The sequence below is a fragment of the Heterocephalus glaber genome, unplaced genomic scaffold, assembly GCF_053883595.1.
Source record: "Heterocephalus glaber isolate CG9 unplaced genomic scaffold, H.glaber_assembly_v1.0 deba00001572, whole genome shotgun sequence".
NCBI lineage: Eukaryota > Metazoa > Chordata > Mammalia > Rodentia > Bathyergidae > Heterocephalus > Heterocephalus glaber.
In genome coordinates, this window is record NW_028258357.1 from 9,248,550 (window position 1) to 9,270,411 (window position 21,862).

The following is a 21,862-nucleotide window of genomic DNA, read 5'->3' on the forward strand; positions in this document are numbered from 1 at the left end:
CAAGGAACTAAAATAATCATACCACAGTGAAATATGTGCGCCCATGTGCATAGCAGCACAATTTGTAATAGCTAAAACTTGGGAGCAGCACAATTGCCCATCAACTGGAGACTGGATAAAGAAAATGTGTTTTTTTTTTAATAAAATGAAGTACTACTCAGCCATAAAAAATGAAAAAACTAGAGACATTTATAGCTAAATGGATGCACATTGAGGTGATACTCTTAAGTGAAATAAATAGGACACACATGTGTAAATACTGAATAGTTTCTCCAGTGTGAGAAACTGAAAGTGTAAATAAGGACTAAAAGGTATAATAGATAATGTGAAATAGGAAGAACAGGGGCAAAGAGGAAGGGGAAGTGGGAGGGGTAGGGGAAAGGAAAGAAGGGGATGGAATTAATATGAGAAAAGGAAAAAATGAAACAAAGTCTTTGTAAATAGGGAGGGATTGAGGGGTTGAACGGAGGGCAGGGGAAAGGGGAAAAATAAGAACTGAGAGAGTGTATAAAGGTGCAAATTTCCAATGATGAATGTCATTATATTGTATACCTAAATGTACCAATAAAATATGAAAATGTTAAAAAATTTATGGTCATTCCTATGTATTTTGTTATTGTTTTTACTAATGACATTTTCTTAAGAAATGTGAAATTAATTTCTTTAAGAAAAAATTTTGATTCTTGATGCTTCTTAACTAACTGAAGTATAATCCTTTGTGATTTATTGACTAACTGGAAAAGGAAAGTGGCACCATGTGATATATTTAATTCAAAAAGCAACACATGAGTAAAATTAAAAATTTTAATAATTTGTAAGGAAATATCTTGAGAAATACAATATTCATATGTAGTTTCCTTATTAATTGCAAGCACCATTAGATGCCTCTATGAAAATATATGAACCTTTAAGGAAAAGAAGAATTAACACACAGCACTGGCTCTATTTTCCTATAAGAATTCCAGGAAGCATGTTTTATTTTCTGCCAGATGACATTAATCACCTCTTTGTTTCTAAACATGAAAATTTTTCTATGATATATAGGCATGCATTCCTTTAGCATTCTGTAATACATAAGGGGAAGTCAAATCTCTATTATTACTCTTACTCTTTAATATTATTGCATTTTTCAATTTTCTGTGTACATATAACAAATATTTTTATAGTGTGTTTAACTAAAAATGGTCTCCTCCACTGTGAAATCTGTGCAGTCTGTAATTATGAGCATTTTTTATTGATATATCTGTACCTCCAAGGACAATGTTGACATAGTATGTGCTCAGTAAACACCACTGAACATATAAACAAATCAGTGAAGGAAAGAAACTATGATCTGATTATTTTTCATTATATCCCATTAGGCTAGGAATATGTTATATTTAAAAAATTAATTCAATGAGCATTTGGTAAACACTCACTGTATTTCTGACACTGCTTAGGCACTAAGGATGAGGCAATGATAATTAATTATAACAACCCATCTCCATGGAGCATTTGGGGTTGGGACAGAGATGCAGATATTGAGGTACCCTAGAAATAATACTATGTAGTCAGTAATTGAAGTTATTGAGAATAATAAGTATAGGCATTATGTGAGAAAATGGTGGAGATCTACTCTAGACTGCAGAGTTATGGTGTATTTTCATAGGCATATTTTACATAATTTGGTATTTTTATCATATTTTATGCATAGACTTTATATTTCATTTATCTAATGAGAGAGGAAAAAGAAGGATCAGATCTATTTGTCTCTTCCAAAACTATAGATTAATGCTGGACTTACAGTGGTAAATTATTACATTCATAGTAACTAGTGGAAAATAAATGTTCCAATCAAATTTATAAAAATTTAAAGCATAATATAAGGCCAGAGGAATTTCTGTTCTCAGGTATTGCTTATGAGAAAGGCTGGTCAATAATCCCTCTCATGAATGGGCACTTTCAAATTTGATTCTCTTGGGACCTAAGGACAGCTCTACTAGATGTATTGCAGATCTGCACATTATAGTTTGTCTAAATGCACTATTATTTTCTGCTACTGATGCTCAAAAACTCTTCCAAGAAGTAACCTTCCTCTCTTAAATTACTCTTTTAAGAAACAGTTTTTGGGAGAACTATATTCAGGTCAGAACCAATATAAAGAACTGAACTTAGCCATTCATCCCATTTTCTTTCCTTCTCTCCTGTTTTTTCCACCCATTTGAAATTCACTGCTGGATTAATACTGACCTGATCAACACTACACTGAGAGATGTGAGAACAGGATAAGAGGAGTAGGATGGAGGGTGGGCCATAAGGAGTAAGAAAATCATGTTTTCTACAGCAGAAATTGAATTAAAACTTTCTCTTGCTCCTCTTTTAGGGGAATGAAAATATTTTTACCACTGTTCAACCACCAGAAGACCTCAGTCATATCTTAGATTCTGTTACCACAGGGCTGACCACATTTTGAGTAGTTAAACAAGAATGAAAGGTCTTAAGGTCTTTCTTGTTCCTTTCTAGTCTGAGTGCCTGGAAATAAAAACATTTCATTAACTGGTGAATAAAGACCATATAGATTTTGCATATTCTTCTTGAAATTAATTTATTATATATTTTTCCCCTATAGAAGGATTCAGTTGGATAACAATTAGTAATATTATTGCTCACAAATACTATCGGGACTACAAATTCCTTTATTCATTGTTAACACGTAGATTGTTATCAGCATATTATCAATTAACTGTGCTTTCTTTGCTAGAAGAATTAGAGTGAAACAATTTCCCTGGGTAATATAAATGATGTTAACTTAGGGGAAAGATTTCCACCCTGGAGGCTGGGAATAGATGTCAACAATTCCAGCAAGGCTTCCAAATCCAGATGACCTAGTTAATTTTATTTCAGGGCAATGAACAGATGGTGAGTGTTCTCAGACTATCTGGCATTGACGTGCACTCTGTCACCATAGGACTTAACAGTGGCAGATGGCAGTCGCATTAGCAAACATTCAGTTCTTGCTCCTCTGTTCTTTCCTTAGGACAGTTGAAGGCCTGGTCATGGCTCGCAGCTGAGTCACACTGCAGCCACCTCTCCAGTAAAGCCTGAGGAATGGCAAACCCCCGGAAGACCTCAGTCATCAGGGATTTCTGGTTCACTCCTAGCAACAGGTACAGCTGGGGCTTCTTCAAAGGTTTGTGGATCTTACAGCTTCAGTACTAAATCTGCCTGGGGTCCAGTGCCAACCCCAAGCCAAGTGCAACATGTCTAAGGGATGGGTGGGGTTTTCTGGCCCTCTCATGAAAGAGTGCCCAGATATAAGCAGCCTTTCTTGTCTCTGTGGACTTTTCTGAACAGAAAAACAACCAGTCATATTTAACTAAGTGTTTTCCAGCAACATGAATCATTAAACTCTCTTGGTGGACTGCTGACAGTATCAAGAAAGCACTGTGGGTTTCTTTTTTTTTTTTTTCCAAGAAAGTATCTATTTTCCAAAATCTAGGTGAGACTATGTTATAGATTTTGCACTTGAATTCTACAAATTCAAGAGTGACAGCTTAATTGCCACACAACTAGGATAAAATGACAGTGGTTAATTTTTGAACTAACTCTAAATCACCATATCAGAGTTAGTTGAGACAGGAAAGATTCTATCCTGAGAGATATTTGAAGTTTCAGATAATCAATAATATAGTCTTTGTGTTAAAAGACTTTACAGAATAAAAAAAAATCATGCATGCAAAAGAATGTGAGAGACTTATATAATCATTTTCTTCTGTTCTAGGGGCACATGTTTTTCAGCATGTAAGATTTTAAATTCTTAAAAGTTTTTTCCACATCCTCTTTCAATTTTGTTAGCTCTTATTTCTAAGCAGTTGAGAGGTGTGCAAGATCCAATCAAGAAAAATGTGATTGATAATTTAAATTGCACATGTTCCACAATGAAAATTGACTATCATTAGCGAGGTGAGGCATGGTAGAAAACATTCTGTATCAATTATCTCTGAGTAAGGAACTGGAGATAACAAGCAATGCTGGGGGATTATTACTTATTGTCGCCTGAAATGTGTGTAAGGATAAAATTCTTTTGACCCTGGTCAGAGTGACAATTTACCAGTTGATATGAAATGCCTAGCAGTAAGCTGTTATCTGTTTCTGGACTGAGGCTGTGTTACTGAAGAGTGATATTCAACCACTTTAGCAGTTCAAATAACACTAGCCTTATTGGTTGCAAAGCTCAGAGTACATTATAGCTTGCATATTAGCTTTCAGGAACTAACAAATAGCTGCCTTAAATGTGTTGGCAATGCAGCAAGATGTTTTAGAACACAGCAGTGCCAATCTTTGAGTTAAAAATTGGGGTACCTTATATGCATATTTTAGGGAAGGTACTCTTCTGAGATTTTGGACCTATCAATATATTGACTAAAGTATAATGGATTTAAAGGAATGACAGAATACAGTCATCCAGTCTAATGGATGACTTCATTTCCAGTATTCTTAAACACCTTTTAAAATTTGATTAGGATTGATACTCACTTGGTGAGTACCAAGTGCGTGTGGGTTACTTTTATACACATTTGAGTGACTATTTGCTTGACTATTTCTTTAAGCAAGATTTTGATATGGAATCTTTTCAAAAATTCTGAAATTAAAGGAAAATGCAACTTTTCTGTTTTCTTAAGCAGAAATACAGAACACAATGTTTTTCCAGTGATTTTTGGTAAGACTATAAATTAGTGAATTCTGGTATTTTCAAAAACTACAGGTTCTTGTTTTGCTTTATTTCACTTTACTTTCTTTCTGAATTATTCATACAGTTGACTTAATTCTCTGCTTTGACTCGCTAGAGAGGACTACGTAAATTTATTTGTCTTAATCTCACAAGAATAGTGCCAAATGTATTTTTTCTGTTGGCTTTAGAGGTGGTTTATAAATATTTTATGACACGGAACCATTGAATTTTAGATAAGTTATAGACTGAATTCTTCCTAATGTGGTAAATCTCAGAGCGTTTGAGCTCAAACAAGGTCATAAAGTAGAGTAAATCTGTCACTAAAAGCTGCATGTTTAATACATATCAATGCATCTGCTTTTGATGTTGATCTAACTAAATATTAATATGAGGTATGTATAGGATTCTAGTAAATAAAGATAGAGACAGGAGGAGGTTAAGACTTATCACCTACCTCAAGTGGCAATCTGTAAAGAAAGATTTATCAAATTTCCAATATTAAGACAAAATGCAATGGCAGGAAAAGTCTACTACCAGAATCTTGAAGATGTTGCTTTTATCAGGCAGCTCTATTATAAAATAAATGCTAATATTTTAGCTGCTATTTGCTTTTATATATGGAACATATCTCACACAATGTGGCAATTCCTTTCCTATATAGAAGAAAAAGACTGTTACTTGTATGAGTCCTGGAAGGCAAATAAGAGGTAGAGAAAGGCAAACAGGGTACTACCTCTCACAAGTCAGGCTATACAAAGGTAATCTTCACAAATTTCATAGCTTTCACCGGCTCCTAAACAGGCCTGTGAAGGAAAGAAGATGAGTAAAAAGGTTCTTAGGAAGTATATAATATTATATTACAAGTATTCTGTTGAATGTTTTAGATTGTCATTTTTCATTTCATTCATGCAGCAAGATCCTGAGGCAGGGGATAGGAACACTTCCTTGTAAAGAATGCATTAACCATGGTTTAGAAATTAAAGACTTTTCCTAAGATCACATGACTGATTGACAAAGCTACTATTTGAATCCAATTTTATCTGAAACTCAATGTCCTTTTCTTAATTAGAGCTGTAGAATGATTAAGTTTTATAGACAAAGAGAATGGGGTATAGAAAGTCATGCCAGGCAAGGGCTTGGTAAGTTTCAGCAGCAGGCCAAGATGTTAGAGTTAAAGCCTTCAGAACCCAGTTCTTAATAACTGACTAGTTTTTAGGAACTGGTTGTTAAATAACTGTTGTCCAACTGTTAAGTAGCTTATAGTTGGCTAGGTGGATGTATTTACACCACAGAAATTGGCAACTGCTATAAATCAGGGCTTTGCTTCCACAGAGTTGGTTTCCTAGGATAATACTAGGTCCTAAGATGCTGAAGTTAGAGCACAAAAGGTATGAAGAATAAATATTGGAGGAGGAAACTAGAAACATGGATTGAGGTCGGTTATACAGAGCCCAGGTAAATGTGACATAACTCTTTTTGGAATGCCAATTAGATTACGGCATTTTTCAATTTATAACCATTCATTGGGTCCCAAATAAAAATAAAATCTAAACTTCTATACAATCCTACTGGATGAGGCCTATAGCTTCTCCTTTCAGCATCATATTTGTATTTCCCTTTTTCATCAAAGTACAACCACGCTGGTCACCTTATCTCAGCCAAGCTCACTCCAGTTTCAGTCCTTTACATTAGATGTTCTTTGCCTACTAGGCTCTCACTGCTTTCTGTTTTAGTGTAGTTGTGTACTTTAGATCTCAGCTTAATTGATGCCTCCTGAGAAAGACTTTTATGGGCCTCTAAATCTAAAATAGCTTTGTAGTCCCTCTCTTTCATATCAGTCCTTTGTAGCACTCTGCTTAGTATTTATGGCATGGCACAGGAGTTAGATGCCTTCCCACTGATGCCAGACTTTGAGGACCCACTGTTACTACACCACTTCTTAGCTGTGACTTTATCCAAGTGGCTTATCTCCATGCGTTAATTTCTTATTTGTAAAATAGGATCTAATTATTTCCTTCCAATGGAGTCTCTGTAGGAATTTGTATGTGCAAAAGTGCATAAACCACCTAAAAAAGAACAGTGATTGGTTAATAGTTCCATTCAAAATATATTATTTTTCACTGGTACCTGATAACCATTCTCCAATTTTCCCAACTAGAATATAATTGCAGTGCAAGCAGTTACCTCATATTTTCTCTTTGCTTTAGATTCTTCCCATTACTTATTCAGAGGAAGAAGCTTGGCCTGGGTAGGTGGTGGGTTCAGGGGAAGCACCGTGAAAAGAGGCTGAGCACTCAGGGTTTTGTGTTTGTCTTCTTGAGTCCTTTCAGCTCTCTGTGCCACTGCGGCATCTGTGAATCTAGAACATGTATAGTAATATTGTGAGGACTCAGTGACAACGACAGGCTCTGCCTCCTCTCCATAAGGAACCTAACTGTCTACAGCCCACGGTGGCTTCAGGAATGCAGGCCCAGTGTTTTCAGATCTTTTATTTATTAAGAGAAGCCCCAAATGTGGACCTTTTTCAGTATTAAATTATACATATATTGAATGTTTAGAAAAAATTCAAAAAATTTTAAAATATATATGGCCAAATGCACCACCTCTGCAGATTGGATCTGGCTGAGGAGCTACTGGTGACCCTGTGATCTTGAACTTGACCTTCGGTTTTCAGTCCTTTGCATTAGGAGGTCAGTCTTCCATGCACACTGTCTGACGCCTTCTAAGCAAACTACCTGAACCATACTACACAACTGCATTTTCCTGAATAAGATGCAATCTTATGAATCATGCAGTTTTCATTTTCCTGAGCATGCTTGGTATCTTCAAGTTATTTATTATGCACACCTTCCTTCACGGGGTACCTTTGGTCTGGATGCTGTCCCTTGGGTTCAACAGATGATTAGCTGAGAGCAACCATCTTCATACCAAAGTAGGTAGAGCATGCCATGGAGGTGAGGATGAGAAAGGTGGGCAGTCTAGGTCTTTTGTTCAAGTGTTTGTTAGTGAAAAATATCACGTAAGGACAACAATTTCCATGTATTGTTTCTCCCTTCCTCTTCTTCCTTTCTTCTGCCCCACTGTTAATATAGTCTGATCTCTATCTTTGGTTAAGAAATTTCCTTGGAGTGACTCTTAGAAGGTAATTATGGCAATAAGGTCTTTTCAATTCACTTTGCCTTCTTGGGAACATTTGGCTGGGGCTGTGGATAGTCTAGAATGGGGGTTTCCAACATTTTTAGAATCTTTTTTATTGTATATCCTTCTACCAATTAAAAAACCAACCAAATATGCCCTCATATATCAATATTTATTCATTATTTTATTTGCAATCTAGTGTTTTAATGTATTGTGAACATTTTAAAGACACTTAAAAAGGATTTTAAAATAGAAAGAAGAAATGTAAATAAACTCTATGGCTTTTTAACAATCCATGGGGTATTATAAAGTATACTTCATCGGATAGATATCTCTGCACCTAGAAACAAATCAGCTTCCAGAGAGGATAATCTATTGGAGAAGGTGAATGAATGACCTGCAATTCTGGCTATCTATCTATCTATCTATTTATCTATCTATCTATCTACCTACCTACCTACCTATTTTTGGTACTATCTACCTATATTTGATACTAGATTTAATCCAGGGCCTTTACACTGAGTTGCATCCTCAGCCTTTTTTAAAATTTTTATTTTAAGACAGAGTCTTGCTAAGCGACGAAGTTCCCAGTCTCGACTTGGAGTTGAAATCTTCCTGCTTCATCCACCCAGAGTGCTAGGATTATAGGTATGGGTTACCATGCTGACCTTGAGCTGGTCTTTGGGTCGGTTTTCCATTGGAATGCTGAGGTGGTGGAAGTGCCTCAGTAGAGAAGCAAGCCTGGGGTTTACCCTGCAGTAGAGCTGCTGAGAATCTCAGCTGGTCTTAGGGTCTAACAGCTTTCTATTGAGTTTTTTTCCTGAAAACTATGGGTTTATATCTCTCTAAACTCTTTTCTTTCCCCCAGTGTAAGGGTTATACAGATGAACAAAAGCAGACTAAAATGATAGGAGCTGCATGCAGATCTCACTTGGAACCAAAATGTTGAGAATCAATCCCGACCTACCGAGGTTGCTTGTCCCAGATAATATGAAGCCTCTGTGTGCTCACTGAGCTGTCCGACTGCAGAGCTCTGGTCTCAGCTCTCCTACTCCATGTGGAAAGAGAACTGCTGAACCTTTTTCAGCATTATGATGGTGTGATTATTGTATTCTCTGGATTACTGATTTTATAATCTCCGATCTGAACCACAGTGCCTGGAATGAAGTCAGAAATGAATGTAGCATACAAGGCCTCCTTTTCCTTCCCAAGACTCAAGGGTAGATTTCTTCTTAACAGCTGTTCACTACCTGATTGGAATTACAGGACTTGTAAAGATGTCAGAGAAAGAGCTACCAACACATCTGCTCAAACCACAGAACCGTATTTCTAGAAAGCTGGAAAAACCAAACATTAGATTGTAGGAAATCCCAATACACATGTTAAGCATAATTGTACTTTAATTTTAAAAGGTTTTATCTCCCTCCTTGCTTCTTAGCATTCCTTTCTCTAGGAATACAGTTGAATAGTGAAGCTATTGTTTGTCAGATTTTTTTTTGAATCCCAGTAAAAAGCTGATGTACTTTTGTATTTCACTAAGTATTATTTTTTCTACCATTAATCCTATGTTAATCACTGATAACTTTATTTCAGTTATGTGCATTTTGATTGAAAACAGTGATTTATGATCTTGAATGTTTTCCTGTCTTCTTGTCATTTTAGGATGTCTTTTGCATTTCTTTACCTTCAGCTCTTCATAAATTAAATTTCATGAATGGAAATGATCCTCTTTTTAAAATAAGAAGTCATTCTGACTTGGACAAAGCTAAATTGTACATTCTTCTCACTGAACTGTCAAGACCAGTATCCCTGCTATTACAATCTTAATTCCCTATGAGCAACTGTCCATGTGTGCACTGCAAAAACAGATGAAATATCAGATTTTGACAAATATTATCAATGGTTCAGTATTAACCTGGGGTGACATAACAAATGATATTCAGTTGAAGTTATTTCTTAGGTTGTTGACAATTTAATCAGTAACTGGCACATGCAAATAGAAAATAAGCTCACAGTACTTCTGGTGGGCCTAGAAGGTCACAGTGGGAGGAAATCCAGTACCTGACCTGCTTTCTCCACCTTGTAATCTCATCATGGCTGGGAGAAGCTATGGATAATGTTATATGAGAATGGAAATCCCATTAACAATGGCCTTTGCCAACCAATTTGAGTTGGTCATGTTAATGCAGGCAAAGTCCACTTACTGGGGTCCAGTTCCACTCTAGACTACCCCTTTACCTTCTCTTTGCTTCCATGGGCCTAAGGAATCTTAATGTTTACTGTCATTTCTGTTTATGACTGCTAGCAACTGAGCCTGGTTTTTTATCACTACCACAACTGTATTTTCTGGAATAAAAAGCCCCATTTGGAGCTGTCAAGAATTTAACTACAAACATACAAAGAAATAGAAAAATTTTAAAAATCCAAACAGTGATGATTAAAATCCAGAAAGCTTTTGGAAGTAATAGTAATACTAGATTTTTTATATTGCAATACAAATAGAGCTAAGACTAAGAATCATATCCTGACTTACTTACTTTGTCTCAGCCTGAAAGGCAGATGCACCAAATCTATGCAAATTCTGCTAAAAGAAAACTCTTCAGTTTCAAAACTGGTAGATTCCAATGGGGTTCTAGTCCTTTTCAGATCAGGCTTCTGATCTCTCTGTATCTTCTATATCTTTGAACCGTAACCTTGTTATTTTCATACTGGAATTGGTCCTGACGCCATGTCTTTCCCTTCTTAAAAAGTTGAAAGAGAATGGCCACCTAAGATTCTTTCTGTGGGCCTCAAAATAGTCCTAAAAGAATTAAAATTAGAAATTCCATTGGCCCAACTACTCCCTAAGTATCTTCCTGAAAGTGTTGAAGACACCATTTCTCAGTGATACATGCATATCCATGTTTTTTTTTTTTTTTTTGGTACCAGGGATCGAACTCAGGTCCTTGGGCTTGCTCAGCAGGAGGTGAAAACACTGAGCTAAATCCCTGGCCCATGTTTACAGCAGCATACCTCATAGGAGCTACATCTTGGAAGTGACCTATATGTCGTCCATCAACAGATGTGTGGGTAAAGAAAATGCGGTATTTACACACAATGGAGTCTGCCATAAAGAGAGATAAACTTGAATTATTTTTAGGAAATGATGAGCCTTGAGAACATAATATTAAGGGAAATAAATCAGATACACAAGCTTAAATATCACATAGTTTCTGTTATATGAGAAACCCAAAGTATAAATAAAGAGCAAAATAAAAGACAGATAACAGGAAGTCAGGAGATAGATCTTTCTCAAATGAGAAGGGGACCAAGAGATAGGGGATGGAGAGTGAGGGAAAGAGAGTGAGAAAAGGAATTAAGTTGTTTCATGTGCATGTACCAACTCCAAACAAGGAATGTAAACATTATGTAAGGAAACATGTATTAAAAAGTAAAACAAGTTCTTTACTCACTTAAAAATTGTACATTTTTGTCCTTTGAACTTTCTGAGTTTTCCTTTCTCATTTGTTTTGTTTGTCTTTTTCATTAGCTTGTCATAAAATCTCGTTCCTGTGGTTGCTCATGCTTTGAACTTAGACTGAGGCTTAATGCTCTATGGGGATAGGACCTCGACAGTGTGCCCCACCTAAATGCTAATTTCACTGTTATTTCTTTTCTCCCTAGTTTCTAGAAGGCAGAATTCTGTATTACCCTGTTTAAAAACTATATTAACTTTGACGTACCTAATCGCTAAATATTCTTTATTCATTTTGTGTTTGAAGGAAATCTCAAATGTGCAATAACTGTACATCATGGAGCAACTAAAATGCCTAATTTTAAATTGCTCTTAAGAAATTTCTGGTTGGCTGGGTATTTAGCTCAGTGATTTTGACACCTGCTGTGCAAGCACAAGGACCCAAGTTCTATCCCTGGTACCAATAAAAAAAAAGAAAGAAAGAAAATAAATTTCTGGTCTTCTTTCTTATGTACATGTCATCAAACACTTTTGTTGCCTCCTTTCTCTTTTTCCTTATGTTTCTTTTCTCTAGAAGATGTTTTGCCAAGAATCTTCCTTTATTATTTTAAATTATCACACATGGTAGAAATCATCAGTATTCACAAATTACAGTTCTCCTTTCTATCCTTGTTATGAGAGTTTATATTCTAAATCCCCACGGCATATAGCAGGACCAGGAGATGGTTCTGACTAATGAACTGTGTGTGGATGTGCTTTGCATGCTTCATGCAGAGATGATGAAAAGCCTCTCTGTTCCTCTTAGCAGGTTTTTCTGACTACCAGCTATGCTCCAGGTAGAGGATCACATTAGCTTTCCTTACCTGATTACAAGAAACAGAACAGCTGTACTACTGAATCACGTTGAACATGTATTGTAAGCAAGAAATTTACCCTTGTTGTTTTAAGCAACTGATGCATCATGGTTCATCTATTACCAAGGTAAAAGCTACTCTATCTTGATTAATAAAATCACTACATCTGGGACAGCCTTTAACAATAACAGACATAATTTTTACTGGCAGAGGTGCATAAAACCTCAGATTTTAACAACATGATAAATCCATTTTGATATCCATAAACTGTGCAAGGAATTAGTTTTTTTTGAGGCAAGATACCATTTTGATTTATTAAACTTGGAGTAATTCGGTTACTTAATTTATTTTTAGCACCCAACAATGCAAATTGCTCTTTGGTTTGCAAATTGGATTTATTTTCATTGCACTCTTTTCTGCAAAACTATTGTTTTATTCCTCATTTGTTTTCTACAGCTTTTAGAGAGAAGGAGACAATTGAATACTTATAACTGTAAGAACAGCTCAGCTTCATGATTCTACTTCACTCACAGGCTCAACTGTGACCCAGTACACAGGACTCCAGCAGTGTAGATCCCCATATGTCTGGAAATCTGTACACATTTTATCTCCCATGCCTGCCTTGGGTACCTTGATTGTTCTTCATTCCCCACTCTCATTTAAGCCTAAGGTTTTTGACTCTATTTGCCTCCCACACCCTCATCTGCGACATGTGTGTCCATCCCTCTTTGTTCCTCAGCTAAAGCTTATTTTCTCTTCCCTTCTCTCCCACTTGGTCTCAGCTCCTGGAACTTTAGCCTTGACTGAGCCCAGTCTTACCACATTCTTAGAAGAGAGATCAGCAACAAGAAGCAGACAAAAAAAGTGAATAGTAGTAGAAATTACTTTTGTATGTGATTTCAGGAAATCAATCTTGTTTTTCCATACTTTTCCATGATGATAATTTTTTATGTGCTTCCTAGGTAGTAGTTTATTTTTTAAGGGGACTGTAATCCATTCAGGTGTAACATCTGTTGCTATTCCAGTGGTGAGATGTGAAAAGATATAGGAAGAAAATTACTTTATAAAAGACAGTTTTCTTGTCATTCATATAGGTCAGGGAAACACAGGTGGAAAGAGAATCTCAGCTGTTATCTGAACCTTTGCCTTCATGCGTCTTGGCATGATCTTGAGGTATTGAATGTGGTTCTCAATATTGTCTCTGAAATAAGCTTCCATGCATGGCGTGAGAGCCAGGATTGTCTTATAGACACCTTACACCACTATCTAGCTTATCTAAATCTCTCCATAGTTCTTACAAACAAAAAGGGACACCTCTGAAAAATTTTTCAATATTTGTTACAGATCTATTTAAATCTGTGCAATTTGGCTGAACTGGATTATTTTTCTTGCATTTTCCCATCTCAGATGACAAAAGATGCCAATATTACCATAAGAAGAAATAATAAATTTAAAAATAAATAATAAGCAATTTCTCATTTTTAAAGTTCCTTTGAAAGAAAAACCTTTTTAAAAATTATTCATTTATTATTATCAAAAATCCTTGATTCTTTATGCTCTTCTTTCTAGCTAATCATATAAAATTGATGACCTCTAGCAAAATCTCATGATAATTTCAAAAACATTAATTCATATTTAACAAAATTCATATATTTACATTAAAGAACTTATTTAATTATGGAATAATTATTATACAAAGTCTAAAAGGTTTAATATTATTAAGTTTAAAAAGCAGTGTATTACATCTCAAGCGTGCTACAAATAGGAAGGTTGTTAAGGTTGGAAAGAGGGAGATCCCTTCTTGACTTCTGCCTGGCTCTTTTAAGCTCTTCTGTTCCTGTCTCTGTCATTGCCTGTTCCTTTTCCCCTTCTCTGTGCTGCTTGATTGGCAATAATCTATTGACTCTGGAAAGGCAGTGTTATTATCTCTAATTATTACTTTGTATTAGTTGACAACTGTAATGCATGCCATTTCTATGTAACACCTAAATTTGGGATGATAATATTATAAAATTATTTGCTGCCCAGGCCAAAGATATTAAAGTTGAAGGGAAAAATTTAAAGTCATCTTTTAGTAGTACTATCATAACTTAGCTTTTTTCAAGTACTCTCTTCCTCTTTTACATTCAAACGGGTGTTACAAGGAATAATTGTATCTATTTCTGTTTCAGTTCTTCAGATGATTTTGTTTATAATGACTGGGGCACTTCAGGAACAAAATGAACTTCTGGAAAATGAGAAGCTGAGTTGTGTCATCGAAGTTGTTGGCATATCTCAATTGGAAGAAATAGTCTTAGGTACTACCATGAACAACTTTTCCCACTTAGGGTATTCACCTTTTTCACATTTCTCCCTACCCTCTCTGCCCCCAATGCACACATATAAAATTTAATTGAGAATGACTCTCTCACTACGAGTTAAATTATATTTAATTTGTTAAATAATTCAGATATTTAACAAATTCAAGAAAAATGTAAATCGAGGGAACAAGTAACCTTGCTTTTTTGTGTCTTCAACACCCAGCACATTGAATAGAACATGTAAAAAACATTGACCTGATATTTATGAACTTAAAAATTGATTGGTAACAGGTAATTGATACATGAAATGACACTGGTTTAAATATCTAGTTCTCCTCGCTGTGTTTCTTTGTTCCAGACTTGTCCCAGAATGGTCAGGGAAACAATGGTGTGCTCACTTCTGCACCATGTCTCTTTCTGCCGTGCTGGTTCTGCATTATTATAGTGGTTCTTTGTTTTCCACTCATCTATTTCTGCATTCATTTCTGGTCCTTGGCCCAGAATGGGTCAGGGTACATCTTTCTAGATGCAGGGTACATCTTTCTAGATGTTCTCATGTATCACCCCTGCTCTACTAATTGCAGAAAAGAAGCTCTGCATTTGGATTCTACAGTAGGTCAGTCTCTGTGCCTGCTTTCAATTCATCCCTATCGATCGTCTTCTCATGTATCTTTCTACTTTCTCTCCACTGGCTCTTCTCCCACCAGTGAATATTTTATATTTAGAACAACCCTAGACATGCTCACTTTAAGAGTGAGCAAGCAAAAGTAAGTATACTTCCTTGATACTTACATCTTTTCTTGGCTAGGTCATTTGAAATAGAAGTCTAGATGGGAAGTTTCTAATTCCTGTCCTCCCACTCTCTTTAACCCATAGTAATTTCTCTTTCCCTCTCAACACTTTATAGAAACATAGTCCTTAAGGTTATAATTCTCAAATAAATTAACACTGATATGGGAAGAAAATATCATAATTTCCAATTGTATTTTTACTAATATTCATGTTCCCAATGATGCTGGAACTTCATTTGGTTCATATTTCAAAAGATTTCATGTTAAGTCAAATGACAGATCCTGTGAGAAGAGTGAGATCCACAATATGATGATGTTTCTATATTGCTGTTTGACTTAAGGATGTGCATTGAAGTTTTTAGTTACAAATATTCCTTGTATGAGCTCTAAATGAGGCATACTGTGAATTAAAACACAATGACAGCATAAAAGCATCTAGCAAGAAGTAGACTGAAAAAGAAATTGGACTCATCAAGGTCTACGTACATATGTATTTACATGAAAATGAATTTTATTTTAAGTGTGCACTGTGCTTTGAAATAATGACAAATAATATTAACAAAATATTAATAGCTATTAATCATAGAAAAGGTTTTAAGATATAGTACGTATCTTCTACTCATCATTTTTTGTTCCTTTTCCTTTTGTCATTCTCTTTTACAGTTTTATGGAGGTATAATTTATATCCAAAACACTCCATGGAATTAATGTACAATTTTATGTGTTTGGAGATATCCACACACCCTTGGAGTTATCACCACAATCAAGGTAGTAATATCCATTATCTTCAAGAATCTCTTGGGTCTTCCTCCATTGTTTCTTTTTTTTCATGTGGTAAGAACACTAAACCTAAAATATACACTTTTAACTAATTTTTAAAGTGTATAATATGGCATTATTAACTGTGGGCACTATGGTGTAAAGCAGATCTCTAGCACTTATTCTTCTTGAATAATTGAATCTTCATATTCATTGAACAGCAATTCATTTTCCCTTTGGATTTCTGGTTTTGATTACTATTAAAATCTCATATACGTGGAATATGTGACATTTGTCCTTCTGTGACTAGCTTATTTCATTTTGCATAATATTTTCCAGGTTCGTCCATATTATGGGATTTTTTTCATTATGGCTGATATTGTATGATTGTGTGTATATACCACATTTTCTCTATCTGTTCATTTGCTGATGGGCATTTAGAGTATTTCCATACTTTTGCTATTTTGAATAATGTTGCAATGAACATAATAATACAGATAATTCCTCTAAGATGCTGGTTCTAACTTTTTTGTATATATCACAAAAAGTGAGATTATAGGTTCAATGCCATTTTCTATGTAAATAGAGAAAAATCCTGAGACACATTTATATGGAAACCCAAAAAATCTAAAATGGCCAATATAATCTCAAGAAAGAACAAAGCTAGAGGCATTACATTTTCTGATCTTAAAATATATTACAAAACTTCATAATTGAAATAGTATGGTAGAGGAATGAAAATGGATGTACAAATCAAAGGAGCAGAATAAAAATGCCAGAAATAAATACAAGTATGCCAACAACAAGTGTGCCAAGTACACAAAGAGAAATGGATACTCTTTTCAACAAATAGCGTTGGGAAAACTGGGTATCCAGGTAAAAATGAATGAAATTGGATCTTTATCTTACATTATACACAAATATCATTTGGAAGTGAATTAAAGATGTAAACATAAGATCTAAAACTGTAAATCTTTTAGATTAAAATATAAGAGAAAATTTTTTTGACATTGCTGCAGCAAATATTTCATAAAAATAACCTCCAAACACAATAAAAGCCAAAAATAGACAAGTGGAACTGTATCACATAAAAATGCTTCTGCCCAGCAAAAGAAATAATCTGCAGAATGAAAAGGCAACCTAAGAAAAGTGAGAAAATATTTGCAACCCAGACATTTGATAACTGGCTAATATCTAAAATATGTATGGCAAGAAAAGAAAAATCCTTACTAGCAAAATTAATCAGCAGGCAAAAGGCTTGAAAAGACATTTCTCTAAAGAAACAAACAAATGGGGCCAGTGATTTAGCTCAGTGGTGTGGCCTCCTGCCTTGCAAGAGCAAGGTCCTGAGTTCGATTCCCAATACCAAAACAAACAAACAAGCAAACAAATGAAAACATACAAATGGCTGAAGGCATATGAAAACATGTTTAGCATTTCCAATCACAAGGGAAATGCAATTCAAAATCATAATGAGATATCACTTCTACCCTGTTAGGAGGGCTATTATAAAAAAAGACAAAACATTACAAATGGTTTTTAAAGATATGAAGACACTGGAAATTCTTTACAATTTTGGTGGGATTATAAAGTGGTGCAGTTGTTATGGATGATCCTCAATAAGTTACATTTTTAATAATTTTATTATAAAAATATACAATCTATGAGTATGATAAAATGTACACATAACATATAAATAAATAATTACACATATATGGTTAATGTGTGCTTGAATGGTTTGCTGTCAGGAATATGCAATAAAAAGTCCAGAAATAATATCTTTACACTGCTTCACTTTTATGATAGAAAAGTCTCTTATAATTGAAAAAGTATTTCACACCAATTAATTTTGAGAAATTCAGAGATCTGCTTTTCTCTTTGGATCATCACTGAGTACATTAGTCTTCTAAGTAATCTAAACTATTTTGCAGTAAATAAAGTTAAATGAAGTTCACACTGCATTTGACAATTTTATTTGTTTAAGAAATTAGGCCTTTTGTTTTTGGTTTCTCATTGGATTAGGCTTTAGTAGCAGCACTTTTAACATCTATGGAAAAGTGTTCAGCAGAGTACTAGCCAGATACCAGAACAGAAAATGATTGCTGATTTGGAACAATGTTTATAAAGCATTGCTAAATGAGAAAAGAAGATGACAAACAAAGTGAATAGTATGGCTTTTATTTAATAAAAATTTTCTGTCTGGGCTGAGATACATATTAAGCTGTCAAAAAATACTGGGTGATGGATTTATTGGTGATTTTTCTATTTTTATTAACACATTTTATTAATGTTGACTTTTCCACTCATCATCTTTGGGCCTCTTGGCAAATTAAATAAACTCCGTCTTTAGTTTCCTCAATTATAATGTTAGTTTATGTTTTATTTGGAGCAGACTAACTGTATTACTATTTTTATACTGTAATATTTAGCATGCACCTATGATGAGCTATGAAAAATAATCTCAGTTCATTCATATAGCTTAAAATTGTAACAGAAACTTTCACAATTCACATGTGTTAAAGTTGAGATAAAACCACATTAGTCAGACTCACAATCTTCTCAATCCAGTGATTTCTTTTAGTTGGCATCATAAAAGGTCAGATGACAACATAAAAGTGCTCTCCTTGAGTATTTATTAGTTAGCTTTCCCTTCACTGGGACAACGTACCTGACACTCACAATTTAAAGGAGTAGAAGTTTATTTTGACTCACAGTATTGGTGGGTTTAGTCTGTGGTTTGCTGGCATCAAAGGAGAAACAGAATGGTGAAAGTACCTGATAGAGGAAGGCTACTCACATCAAGAGAGCTTACAAGCAGAGCAATAAGTGAAGAGCCGGGTATAAAAATACATCTTTCCAGTGATGTCTCCAGTTCTACCTTCAAGCAGGCTCATTGCCTATTAGTACTTTAGCTACTCAGTTGTTTAATAGATGAATCCACTGATGAGTATAGCACCTCCAAGATCCTGTCATCTTCTAAATATGCAATTCAAGGTAGGGGGCATTTTGGATCGAAATCATAACAGTTTGCTTCTTGTTAACTTTGAAGGTCCAGAATATATTTAGCCTGGATAGCTAGTTTCCATTAATAAAGCATAATGCTAATCATAATCTACTTTTTGTCCTTTCTCTTCATTTTATCTATTTTACTGTTTGATTTTGGCAAACATCTTATTTTTATTTTGTACTGCCTCTTAGGGGATAAGAATTTCCATGAATTTTCTTGCATAATAAATTGGAAAATAATAATTTTTGTTTATCTCAACTATTACTTAAGCTTTATGGTTTGAACTCTCAATAGGACTAGTAGTTGAGGATTTTATAGCTGTATTTATAAAGTGACATATGAGGTAAAGGACCTTAAAGTGTCCTTTGGGTGCAATTCAAGGAAGAGTCTTTCTCAGGAGAAATTTTTAGTGTAATTATAAATCACATTTATCTATGGTTTGCTTCTGAAGTGATCTGTACTCTCAAGTAATTTGAAAGATTAGTTTGCCCTCTAAGCATTTACACTGAGAATGATTTACCTACTGCCATGGAGGAAAAGAATATAAACTCCAATGTAAGCTTTAATTTGCTTTATAAGATTAATATATATTTATTTTTACTATTATGAGTACTGAATTCAAAAAGTGTTTCTCATAAAAAAATTAAGCAAGATATTGTTTATTTGGGAACATACTTTCTAGTCTGGTTCTTACTCTGAATGTAACAGCATTAAGAGATGTTGGGCTCACTTAAGAACTCATTTGGGGTTCATCCTTTGAAACAGGGTTATTTAACTTTAATATTATTGACACTGGGACTGAGTAGGTTTTTTTTGTTTTGAGGAGATGTCTGGTGGATTGTATTGCATTTAACAACCATCTACTCACTAGATGTCAAAAGTATCTTCCCCTTTCCCAGGGTAATAAACAAAAATGTAGCTAAATTGTGTAATGTCTCTAGGGGCAGAACCATTTCCAGTTGAGAAGCATTACTTTAAATATTGATAGTTATCTTTCTTTTGATACATTTGGAGGTAAGACAGATTGAAACACTTGATATCTAATAAGGGACTCTGGAAGATATTTTTTCTGAGTTTGAAATATTTTAGAAATAATTTTTTAACAATCTTAGTGTAACTGCAAATTCAATCATGGAAACCTGAAGAAAGTATCCAGATTTGGTGTAGGTAAAGTGTTTATTTAACCAAGACTTTGAACCAGATGTGAATACAGATGTCACAAGAGAGATCTTTTTTGTTGCTCCCTTACTTATATAATGATTGGCCCCAATCATTCTGTACATATAGAATTTTTAATCTTGATCATATTGGGCCTCGGATCCAGGACTTCACTGAACTACCTACATATGTGCTACATCTCCATGTTTTCTTCGGACATTTCCAATTTTAGTATATGTGCTGCCGAGGTGAGCACATCTAGGGACATTACATGAAAAAGTTCAAAGGCTGAGAAGGAAAAAATAAAAATTAAAGTAGGTAAAAAGAGTAAACATGTTAATAGTAAAGAAAATCTCAAGTATAACTGGGAACCTTAAATATGTGAATTTAAACTCAATAATTAAGCTTCACCAAAGCCTCTCTTTACCTTAAAAGAGTCAAATTATACATAAATATTTAGCTTTCTCAGTGTAGGGGATGAAAAGATATATGTTTTCTTGACTTATTGCTAGGCTCATGGCTTTGGCCCCTGTAACAAAAGATACATTAGTAAAAGAAGCATTCGAATTTATTCAGTGTAGCTTTTATATGACATGGAGAGCCTTTACAGAGACCCAAAGAAAAGTAAACATGTAGTTTTATGCTTAGGTGTGGTGAAGAGTATAAAGAAATAGAGAGGTATGATCAGAGGAAAGCTAGAATGACCTGATGGCAATAAACTAGGTAAGGTGAGCTTAGCAAATCACATTTTTAGATTCTTCTTGGATTTTCTGTGTCTTGATGAAAAGGAAGTTCCTTTCCTTTGGTTATCAGAAGGGAACCTCTTGAATGACTGTCTTACGATCTACATCAGGGGAGAAGGGCAAGGGGATTGTGAGAATGACCTTCCTGCTTCTGCTGTTTTTACAAATGCCAAGGGGCCAAATTTGGGGGCAATGTGTCCGGCACTCCATTCTCAGCAATATTTGAAGAAGCAACAAAATTATTATATCCTTCTTGCCAGATAAATGTAACTACAAAGAATTTTACTGCTATTTTTCGATTGCAGGCAAATCTCTTCAATTGGATACATCAGGAATAGATGAGGGGAACACAAAATAGAAAATTGATATCAGATTTTAAGGTAAATTACAAATCTATTAACTTTCTCAGTCTCAACCATACAGACATTTGGGGTAGATACAGCTTTGTAGTAGGGGCTGTCATTTGCAATGTATGATGTGTGGCAGTATCTCTGGCCTTTGTCCTTTACCTTTCACCTTCACACAGTTGTGGAAACCAAAAATGCCTCTAAAGATTGTCAAATGTCTTCTAGGAAACAAAGTCTCAAACCTTCATAAAAAGAAGGAAAAGAGAGGGAAAAGAAGAATGAAAGAAAAAGAAAGAAATAATCATTTTTAGCTCCCTGGTGTTCTGACACTTTTCCCTGTTGAAGGGAAACACATTTAGAGATAATAGGGCTCTAAGACATCAGACAAAAGTGCATCATTTCAGTGGAATTTGGAAGAAACTGAGCTCTTATAACAGGCTCAGTAGAAGAAGTAACAGCTAACAAGTGTATCTTTATCAGCTTATGTGCTTTTGAATGAATGACAAAAAATAGCCTTATCATTTTGTCTGCTATTTTTGTGACTTCTGCACTGTTGGAGAATCTATTTTGGTCAAATATAAATTTGATTTAAATGCAATC

General features: G+C 34.8%; 2 long non-coding RNA genes across 2 annotated transcripts in view; one reads left to right on the forward strand and one right to left on the reverse strand.

Moving 5' to 3' along the window:
• Positions 1-941: 941 nt before the first annotated feature.
• Positions 942-21,862, reverse strand: part of LOC110349135 (uncharacterized) — a 32,734-nt gene continuing 11,813 nt past the window's right edge. Inside the window, exons 2-4 of the long non-coding RNA XR_002394888.2 lie at positions 8,817-9,006; positions 6,896-7,070; positions 942-5,514 (exon numbers count right to left, since the gene is read on the reverse strand). This is a non-coding gene — a long non-coding RNA (uncharacterized LOC110349135). The remainder of the gene's footprint in view (positions 5,515-6,895; positions 7,071-8,816; positions 9,007-21,862) is intronic.
• On the forward strand, positions 8,975-21,306 carry LOC147823566 (uncharacterized). The gene is made up of 3 exons (XR_015443522.1): positions 8,975-14,454; positions 15,912-16,016; positions 21,221-21,306. It is a non-coding gene; the product is annotated as an uncharacterized LOC147823566 (long non-coding RNA).